General features: G+C 41.3%; 2 long non-coding RNA genes across 2 annotated transcripts; both read right to left on the reverse strand.

The window, feature by feature from the left end:
• Positions 1 to 1,464: 1,464 nt before the first annotated feature.
• On the reverse strand, positions 1,465 to 2,481 carry LOC134468575 (uncharacterized). Its single transcript, XR_010038845.1, has 3 exons — positions 2,418 to 2,481; positions 2,174 to 2,236; positions 1,465 to 1,501 (listed from the first exon to the last, which is right to left on the reverse strand). It is a non-coding gene; the product is annotated as an uncharacterized LOC134468575 (long non-coding RNA).
• A 2,267-nt stretch (positions 2,482 to 4,748) lies between these two features.
• LOC134468576 (uncharacterized) lies at positions 4,749 to 6,192 on the reverse strand. The gene is made up of 3 exons (XR_010038846.1): positions 6,107 to 6,192; positions 4,942 to 5,001; positions 4,749 to 4,831 (listed from the first exon to the last, which is right to left on the reverse strand). It is a non-coding gene; the product is annotated as an uncharacterized LOC134468576 (long non-coding RNA).
• Positions 6,193 to 10,000: the final 3,808 nt, after the last annotated feature.

Consider the following 10,000-nt stretch of genomic DNA (forward strand, 5'->3'; position numbering starts at 1 on the left):
TTGGTGAAAAATGTGTTTCGCTGTCGCTTCATCAAACTAAACGCATTGTTCACCAAATAAACTACCAGCAAAGAAGACCAGTGTGCGGTGAGATGATTTATCCTCCCTTTACTTGGATTACTTTTACTGCACATCACCAGCACCTGGACAGTGGTTGTTATGGTTCAGGCTTTTATTACTAGTTAGCAGCTTATTGGTTGGCTGTGACGTGTTACGTCTTGCGTATGCAATGTAATGTGTACAATGGTTTCCAGTAAAGACACCAGGGCTTGTCACTGGCACCTGCCAACAGGCCAAATGCTGGTAAAACTCGGCTGTGGCTAGTAATACGTACAGTGTCACTAGCCAATTTGGCTGGCAGCTTATTCCTTGGTATGACATACGCATCATAGTAGCCTATGTTCTGTTGTTTTCCCCTTGTGTATCAATACTTGTATTTAAGTTCAAGAAAAGGATCAATAACTCAATATACTTCCATGTAGAAAGCTACACTGTAAAAAGAGACACAATGGAAATGCATACAAAAATTGAGGCGATTTATTACGCGTAAAAATATTAAACAAAATTTTCCCCACGTTATTATTAAGCAAATAATCTAAATATTCTTTGCAAAATAACGTTAAATAATTGTGCACTTTTCCCTGTGTCCTGTGTTTTTCCATTCCAGGCAAAATTCTGAAAAAATCAGGGAAATTTCCTCATTTCAATTGGAAGTATTCCCTCAATTATATCACGTGTAATATTGTCGCCTCAATTTTATTGGACATTTTTGCATGAATAAATTATGACAAATTTCAAATAAATCAAGGAACTTTCCTCATTTCAATTGGAAGGATTCCCTCCATTATATCACGCGTAATATTGTCGCCTCAATTTTATTGGACATTTTTGCATGAATAAAATATGTCAAATTACAAATAAATCAAGGAACTTTCCTCATTTCAATTGGAAGGATTCTCTCCATTATATCATGTGTAATATTGTCACCACAATTTTATTGGACATTTTTGCATGAATGAAATATGTCAAATTATAAATAAATCAAGGAACTTTCCTCATTTCAATTGGAAGGATTCTCTCCATTATATCATGTGTAATATTGTCGCCACAATTTTATTGGACATTTTTGCACGAGTTAATCCTGCAAAATAATCAGATTTCTCCGTAATGGAGACATGGAGCAATATTTTCCACATAGCAATTGAGGCCAAAGCTCTAATCAACTTTGCATTCATATCTATTACAAGTATAATGTGGTTAACAATCAATAAAACAACATCACCAAGTGGTTTCGATGAGTACATCCATTTTATTATTTAAAAAAACCCCATAAAAACAATGGTGTGCACATAGTATCGTAATTATCAGTTTATTATCAACTGTCAAAGCATTGTCATGGCCAAAAAACAAAAAAGATCCTACTTCAGCTGTCAGTTGCATCCCTTAGTGACATTTTGTAGGCCAGTCCTCGACTCCCTCTAGTATGTGTCTTTTCCTCACACTGTGGAGCAAAGACAAAGACAAAGGCAAAGACATTTTCAGTTAAAAAAAGAAAAAAGGAATGGAAATCCAGACACACCACTCTCCACTACTAACTCCATTTTACATTACATTACATTGCACTTAGCTGACCCTTTCATTTATTCAAAGCGACTTACAACTATTATTTTTCAGGGTATTGGTTACCGTCCCTGGAGCAATGTGGGGTTAGGTGCCTTGCTCAAGGGCACTTCAGCCATTGATGTAGATGTAGGGAGAGGTCAGGGGGGATTTGAACCGGCAACCCCTAGATTGAAAGACCAACTCTCTAACCACTAGGCCACTGCCCCATATAGAGGCAGCTATGGTTAGGGCGTTGAACTGTAGATCACAGGGTTACAGATTCAGTACCTACTCTTACCAACTCCTGCCTCCCTCCATGGCTGAAGAGCTCTTGAGGAAAGCATCTATCCCCACACTACAATTTTGATTAAAGTGTAATGTAATGCAATGTATTATCGTCCATTTTCCACAGAATTTCCCAACACTATTTATCAATAAAGAGGACTCCCAATAGGACTCCCTTGCAAAAGGAGGAATGTACATATTCAATATTATCAAGTGTCCGCAAAGCGCACAGATCAACTGAGGACACCAGCTATCCCTGTCAAAAGTTAATTGTAGGCCCACTTACTGTAATGTCTTCACCATCAGGTGCCCATTCAGATCTGCTGTCAGAGGACTCCTGATCCAGGTTCTGTTGTGTAAAAATTAAAGACATCTTGAATGAAGCTCTTTTGGTGAGATAGTAAAACACAGAAACAACTGGACTGGCATTGGCGCTCATTCATTAGGACAAAGCACAAGTCCGTCAGGATACATAGACACACCAATATTGATGGATTTTTACAAGTGTTAAGACAGTAAATAGTACTCACATTAATTCCACCACCATCGTCTGCATTTTCAGTGTGGCCGTCAGGGCTGTGGTCTGAAGAAGCCAGATTCAAGAGAGAGAGAGTGAGTCGGAGCCGCCCAGAGTCTTTATAAGGGTTTCAATTAGAGATGATTGGCCCCCTATCGCTCCAGCACTCTGTTGCGAAACAAAGCACAGGCAGGCGGGGCGGAAAACAGTCTTAACGTGACAATAGTTTTAGGCAAAGTATTTAGCAACTAAAAGATTAATAAGCACTTCTTTGGACAAAATCCCATTAAAATGTAACTTACAATATAATAGTCACAAATATCTAAATGCTGTCATAAAGTAGCCATACAGTCATAGGTGCTTTTGGAATAATGCAATTTTGTTGTTTAATTAATGCAGTTTGATTGTCATACACTCAGTATATGTTCAAGATTATTTACAGATAGAAAGGACAAATATGCATTTGTTTAAAAAAAAAAAAACACATCCCACATAATCTTTTAAAACAAATACATTGTTATATAGCAGATATACACGTATATTATTGACATTTTTAGAATAGAATGGTGGAGGCTGTTGTCAAAAGATGGGGTTGCCTAGCCTTTCTTGTTCCCCGTTTGGTGTGAACAGTGAGTCGGCTGAATTTTCATCTGTACAATTTAAACAAACATTTAATGATTTCCCGTACACCTAAAACATTTATCTACACTCACTGGCCACTTCATTAGGTCCTAGGAACACCTCTCTAGTGCTGGGTTGGACCCCTTTTGCCTTCAGAACTGCCTGAAACAATACTCGGGTAGGCTGTGGCATTCCAACAAAGACAAATTGGTACTAATTGGCCAAAATTGTGCTAAGAAAATTTCCTCATGCCATTATATCTCCAGCCTGAAATGCTGATGTAAGGCAGAGTTGACCCATGTTGACCCTGAGGCAATATTTTTGCGATCTTTTAGTGTCGTTTATGGTGAGCCTGTCCAAATTGTTGCCTCATTTCCCTGTTCTTAGCTGACAGGAGTGGCACCAAATGTGGTTTTCTGCTGCTATAGCCCATTTGCCTCAAGATTTGATGTGCTGTGTAATCAGGGATTCTCTTATGCATACCTCGGTTGTAATGTGGGGTTATCTGACTTAATTTTGCTTTTGTATCAGCTCAAACCAGTCTGGCAATTCTCCTCAGACCTTTGCCATCAAGGCATTTTTGACTACAGAATCGCTGCTCACTGCATTTTTTTCCTTTACAGTACCATTCTGTAAACCCTAGAGATGCTTGAGTGTGAATATACCAGTAGATCAGTCTTTTCTGAAATACTCAAATCAAACCCTTTCAGCACCAACAGTCATGCCATGTTCAAAGTCATTTAATTAACCTTTCTTCTCCATTATGATGCTCGGTTTGAACTACATCAGATCATCCATCTGATGCACAAATGCATTGAGTTGCCACCATGTGATTGGCTGATGAGAAATTTGCCTCAATGAACAGTTGTAATGGGTGTTCCTAATATAGTGGCAGGTGAGTGTATGTGTGTGACATTAGCTCAGCAACTCACCCTATTGGATTATCCTCCACTTCTGGGTCGCCCTGGGTGCTCGGTGCTGGCTGTGTCAACGTGCATGGGTGGCTACCCAACACTGTTCAAAAACATGAAATGAGATTTAGATGAGATTAAATGTCACACAAAATATTTATGACATATCACTAAAAACAAATACTGTCTCAAACCTTGCATAGCCTAAACCAGTGGTTTTCAAAGTGGGGGTCAGGGACCCCTGCGGTGCCGCAAGAGGGTGCTAGGGTGACCGCAGCAGCTTGGCAGGAAAAGCTAATTAAAATAATGTAATAAATTGAATAACCGAGTACATCAACATAAAGTAAAAATAAGGAAAAAATATATATTTCCTACAGTAAAGAACTGCATTGTCATAATCTATTGCATCTCTGAACATTACTACTATTATTATTATTATATATATACCGAAGGGGCCATTGACTCACAGACCTAAACAATGGTTATAAAAGGGGCGCACAGAAAAAATGGTGTGGCATGAAACATGTAAGGGGGGCCTAGGCCAGACTCTATTGGTATATTGGGGGCCTTTCCATGCTGAAGTTTTGGAACCCCTGGCCTAAGCAACTGAAACAGTGCCAGCATGTATACTGGCACTGGGTCTGTGTCAGGGGGCACTTCAAGGACATCTGGTCAATACATTTGTATGACTGGTGTCAACAGTGAGTGGGCTGAACGTTCATCTGTACAATGTAAACAAACATTTAGTTATTTCCCATACACCTAAAACAATTATCTATATGTGTGATATTGTCTCAGCAGCTCACCCTATTGGGTCATCCTCCACTCCTGGGTCCATCCCCATGGGTGCCCACTGCTGGGGGCTGTGTCAACGTGCATGGGTGGCTACCCAACACTGTTTAAAAACATGATGAGATTTAGATTAGATTAAATATCACTAAAAGCAAATACTGTGTCAAACCTGTCATAGCCTAAACACACGAAACAGTGCCAGCATGTTCTTACACTGGGTCTGCATCAGGGGGCACTTCCAGGACATCTGGTCAATACATCTGTAAAAGCCTACTGGGAGAGGAAAAAAGTTAAGTCACAATTTAGCTTTCATGACTGTAAATTACTACAGGAGTGCAAATAAATACATCAACAGATTCAAAACACCATTAATTATTTTTAAGTTCTGCAAGACAGCCCAGGATAGACTATTATATTCTTAAGAACATTTCACTATCTTAATTGAATTCAGTGGGGTATTTGGATGTATGTGAATATGGTCTAAGAAAAAGAATATATACTTTTATACTTTCCATCAAGTAACACATTCTGCAGACTGGTTAGCTAAGGTAAGAAGTTAGAAGGGGCACACTGGTGTTAATTCACACTTATGGAGCCCGTTAAAAGAGCTATCAACGGTGCTAACTTTTACATTCTAAAGAGCAATTAAGGCCTCTGGCATCAAAATCACTCACTGCAAATTTCAAACGAAGTCACAGGAACCCTTTATAAGGCTCTAAATTCATCTCAATTCACTCTAAAGACTAGCAAAATTACACTTACTAAAACGGAACACATTATCAAACATTAGGCCATTAAAATCGGCCAAAAACAAATCTTCTACAATGCACATTATATACATTAATGGTTGAAAGGCAAAATAGCGTGTATGTTAAGGCTGACAAGTGCATTCAAGGGCATCCAAACATGCAAAAACGTAGCTAAAATATTTTCCCTGGTGACTAGCTGGCTAGCTGATTAGCTCAGTGCACGTAAGTTCTACATGGCTGGAATCTCACACGTGCCTTCAAACACTGCGCAGCCAGAAACCTATGATAAAGCACTCGTTAACAGAAGTTTGGTTGCTTCAAAGTTCGTTCTGAAAACTCATGAAACTGCACAGCCAGAAACCTATGACATAGCACTAGTTAGCAAAAGCTTGGTAACTTCAAAGTTCGTTCTGAAAACTATGAAAACTCATCTGGTGTAAAATAGCACACCCTAGCATTCAACCGTAAGACAGTCCATTGGGTAGCCAGTGCTTCCAGGCTAAGCACAGGTTCCTTGTATCTAAAATCTCATCAAAACAGCTCATCCACAACAGCAAATCTTCAAAATATGAATGTGAAGCAGCTACTGAACTAGGATGATGGAACTTCTGAAGTTATTTAAAACTTACCTGAAGTCTCTAGGAGGTTCTCTTCGGTTTAAATCCAGGGAACATGACACCAGCTTGAAAGAAAGACGTTAGAGCTTAACAAAGCCCCTCCCCTCCCCCACCACCAACCAAACTTCAGCTCCCCCTAATTTGTAGTGAGAAATTGGGCAGAATACCTAATTTTTTCAAGGCAGATTTTGTGTCTTATTTATTATTGTAAATATCCATAATTTTTTGGAGGAAATACATTTGTGCAATTTATTAGGCTATATATGCATATAAAAATCATGCATTCTTGATTTTTTTATGGAAATTTCCCAGCCGGGTAGCTTCTCTTTTTTCAGTGTATACACTGATCTTGCTTTAGGACGTAGTTAATAAATGTACACTATCAAGATAAATAAAAAAAAACAATATAAAATCAGTGGCTGGCTAGTGGAATACCTGAATGGCTAGTGACTTGGGAAAACCACTAGCCATAGTGGCCGCTGGGTGAAAAAGTTAATGTCAAGCCCTGAAAGACACCTAAAACGTATCTCCGTGTCTGTCCAGTTAATAACCTAAGTTAAGACACTACAGTGATTGTGCACAGCAGGGACACTACTTTGTGAACGCTCAATAAAGTGTTTTAGTTCCTCCGGTGCAGTGCTCTGTCCAGCGGTGCTGAGTTCTGGCCCATGCAGGTGCAGTTCAACTGGAGCTGGCAGCCATTAAGGTGATCCGGCTTTAGTGAGGAATGCAAGGAATCCAGCCAGGTCAGGTCCTTCTCTCCTGTCACATAACAGCTCTTTAGCATGCACAGGGTGTGTGTGCGTGTGTGTGTGTGTGCGTGTGCGTGTGCGTGTGTATGTGTGTATTGTGTGTGCATGTGTCTATGAGCTGTCTTTTGATGTTTATTTACTCTGCCATCAGGGAGATTGATTGATTGATTGATTGATTGATTGATTGATTGATTGATTGATTGATTGATTGATTGATTGATTGATTGATTGATTGATTGATTGATTGACGGACGGATGGGAGTCGATGCCATGTGACATGTGACCAGGAGCGGAACTCTCAGGTTTTGTCGATGTCACCTGGAAGCCGACAGTCTGCTATGGGGAGGGATGAAGGGAGAGAGAGATAGACCGAGAGAGAAAAAGATGAATGGAAAGAGAGTGTGAGGGAGGAAAGAGAGGAGGGGAGGGGCAGAGAGGGAGAGAGAGAAAGAGAAGGATGGAGAGGGAGGGAGACGGGTGGAGAGAAGGTGAGGGAGATGATGGAGGGAAGGGAAGAAAAAGAGAGAAAAAAAAGAGTAACCCACATCCCCACGTCCCGTGCCAAAAATAACATAGTGCTTTCCCCCTCTTCTGCAGTGGTGGAACGCACGGCATGACTGCCATATTTCTAGAGGTTTTTTTTTGGGGGGGGGGGGGGGGGGGGGTGAAATAAATGAGGTGGTTGAGGAGGGGGGTGAAGTGTGGTTGACGAGGGGATGGGGGTTGCTGGCTGAGATGGGGGGGTGAGGATGGGGGTAGGGGGGAGTGAAAGAAAGAGGAGAAATATGAAATAAATGGAAGCCAGGCGTTACTAAATCTCTCAGAGTAGGTTCAGCGAGAGGACACACACACGCGCGTACACACACACACACACACACGCCAAGGAAGCTGTTTGTTAGAACATTTCACTATTCCACCCAAATTTTGTTTTAAGTCTTTCTGCCTTCTTTTTGTAGAAACCGGAATGTCGTCATTCACCCTGTCTCGCAACTCAATTTGCGGTCACTAGGGTTGTCTAGATTTGTATGCTAGCAATGGTGAAGCAGCTTAAAAAAAGTCCTGCTTCCGGTTCATGATCCGGATCACCACCAACTCAATCACCTGTTCCTTGGTCATTTCCAACAACTCCACAAAGTTTCAGCCAAATCCGATCACAAACAGACAGACAGACAGACAGACAGACAGACAGACAGACAGACAGACAGACAGACAGACAGACAGACAGACAGACAGAGAGAGAGACAGGCAGACAGACAGACAAACCAACGTGACCAAAAACACAACAACATAACAACATCTAGCCACCTAATTAGATACAATGGAACAGCTGGTGTTAGTTAAGGGGGATTCATACTTGTCGTGACTGGCGCTACCCTCCTTCATACTTCACTCGCGACGATGGCGCGCGCCGTCACGTGACCCAAAATGACGTCACACGCCGTGGCGCGAGCTGCCGTGGCGCGACGTCGTGCACCCCACATTTTTTGTAACTTGTCGTGCGCCACCAGCGACCATGCAGGTAGGCAGACAAAGCAGGAGTTGCGAAGAGAGGCTACAACTACTGTAGGCTACTACAGAATGGATCCTGCATCATTTTGAGGATAATAAAATGTCCTAGAGAGTTATTTTATCTTCTCTCTTAAATGTTGTTCAGTGAAACAATTGTTTACTTTGTTCAGAAGCACGTTGTGTTCGTCGATCTATTTATACATTCTGCCGCCAGAACAATGCTCTCACATGGTCTTGGAATGATCTGGCAATGTAGGCTACAACAAAAAATATATGTTTCAATGTGGTAAGTCACAAGTCAGACGTTCAGTAGCCCTACAGCAGCCGTGTTTGGCTTTCTATTTTATACATCCGTAGAACTCACGCTGCGAGTTGCGAAAGATACTGCCGTTTCTCTCATGAACAGCAGAGGGCACTTCCGACAATGCGAGCGAAAGCCTTTTGAAGTATGAATAGTCTGGCGCAAGTGATGACGTCATTAATGGTTCTCGCGCCAAACGCGCCAAAGTGCGCACGTGAAGTATGCAGAGCCCTTTAGTATAACTTGTTAGGTAGTGTTGTACTCACACCACAAATGTACTTCTACTTTTACTCTCTGTAGCAGGGCTTGACACTGGCACCTGCCAACCGGCCAAGTGCTGTGGCTGGTAACAATTTCAGTGTCACTAGCCAATTTGGCAGGTAGCTTATTCTATGGTATGACATACCAGAATAGCGTATATTCTGCAATTTGCCCCTAGTGTATCAATTGTTTGTATTTAAGTTCAAGAAAAATCTCAGTTACTCAGTTTCTTGCTTTTAGCACCTCATTTTCTGAGGTTAGATGTACAGCGTCATGATAAAAAAAAAAAAAATGTGGCTGGTAGAATAGCTGGATGGCTAGTGACTCGGGAAAACCACTAGCCACAGTGGCCAGCAAGCGAAAAAGTTAATGTCAAGCCCTGCTCTGAGGCACTATAGTTTAAAGGTTTTCTTAGGCGAGACTCCCCATCAGGGGTAGCTTGCCTCAAGATCCAACTTGTATATTGTGTGTGAACCCAGTATGTGCTGTAGCTGCTGCCTGAGAGGCTCCAAGAACCGCAGAGTGCCTGCGAGGCTTTTGGCTGCAGGCAGAGCCCCGGCCCATGGTGTGGCTTCCAGGCAACATGGGGAAAACAAGCAAGGGTTCGTCTTCAGTACTGCATGCATTATGGCACACAACGTAGAAGTGTAAACAACGAACATGTACTAAGGCCTTAAAGGGACACTGTGTGAGATTTTTTGTTGTCTATTTCCAGAATTTATGCTATCCATTCACTGATGTTACCTTTTTCATGAATACGTATCACCACCATCAAATTCTAAGTATTCATTATGACTGGAAAAATTGCACTTTTCATACATGAAAAGGGGGATCTTCTCCATGGTCCGCCATTTTGAATTTCCAAAAATAGCAATTTTTTAGCTGCAAAAATGACTCTACTTGGACCATACTAGAAAATATTTGTTTATTACTTAGTAAACTTTCATGTAAAGATCACATTTGGAAATAGGCAGCCCAGTTTCAATGAACAGCATAGTTGCAGTACCTTTTTTGACCATTTCCTGCACAGTGTATCTTTAAGCAACATGGCCTAGGTTTAGGCATGGTTTTGGTCAGGGCGAC

Source organism: Engraulis encrasicolus, chromosome 18 (genome assembly GCF_034702125.1).
Source record: "Engraulis encrasicolus isolate BLACKSEA-1 chromosome 18, IST_EnEncr_1.0, whole genome shotgun sequence".
Taxonomy (NCBI): domain Eukaryota; kingdom Metazoa; phylum Chordata; class Actinopteri; order Clupeiformes; family Engraulidae; genus Engraulis; species Engraulis encrasicolus.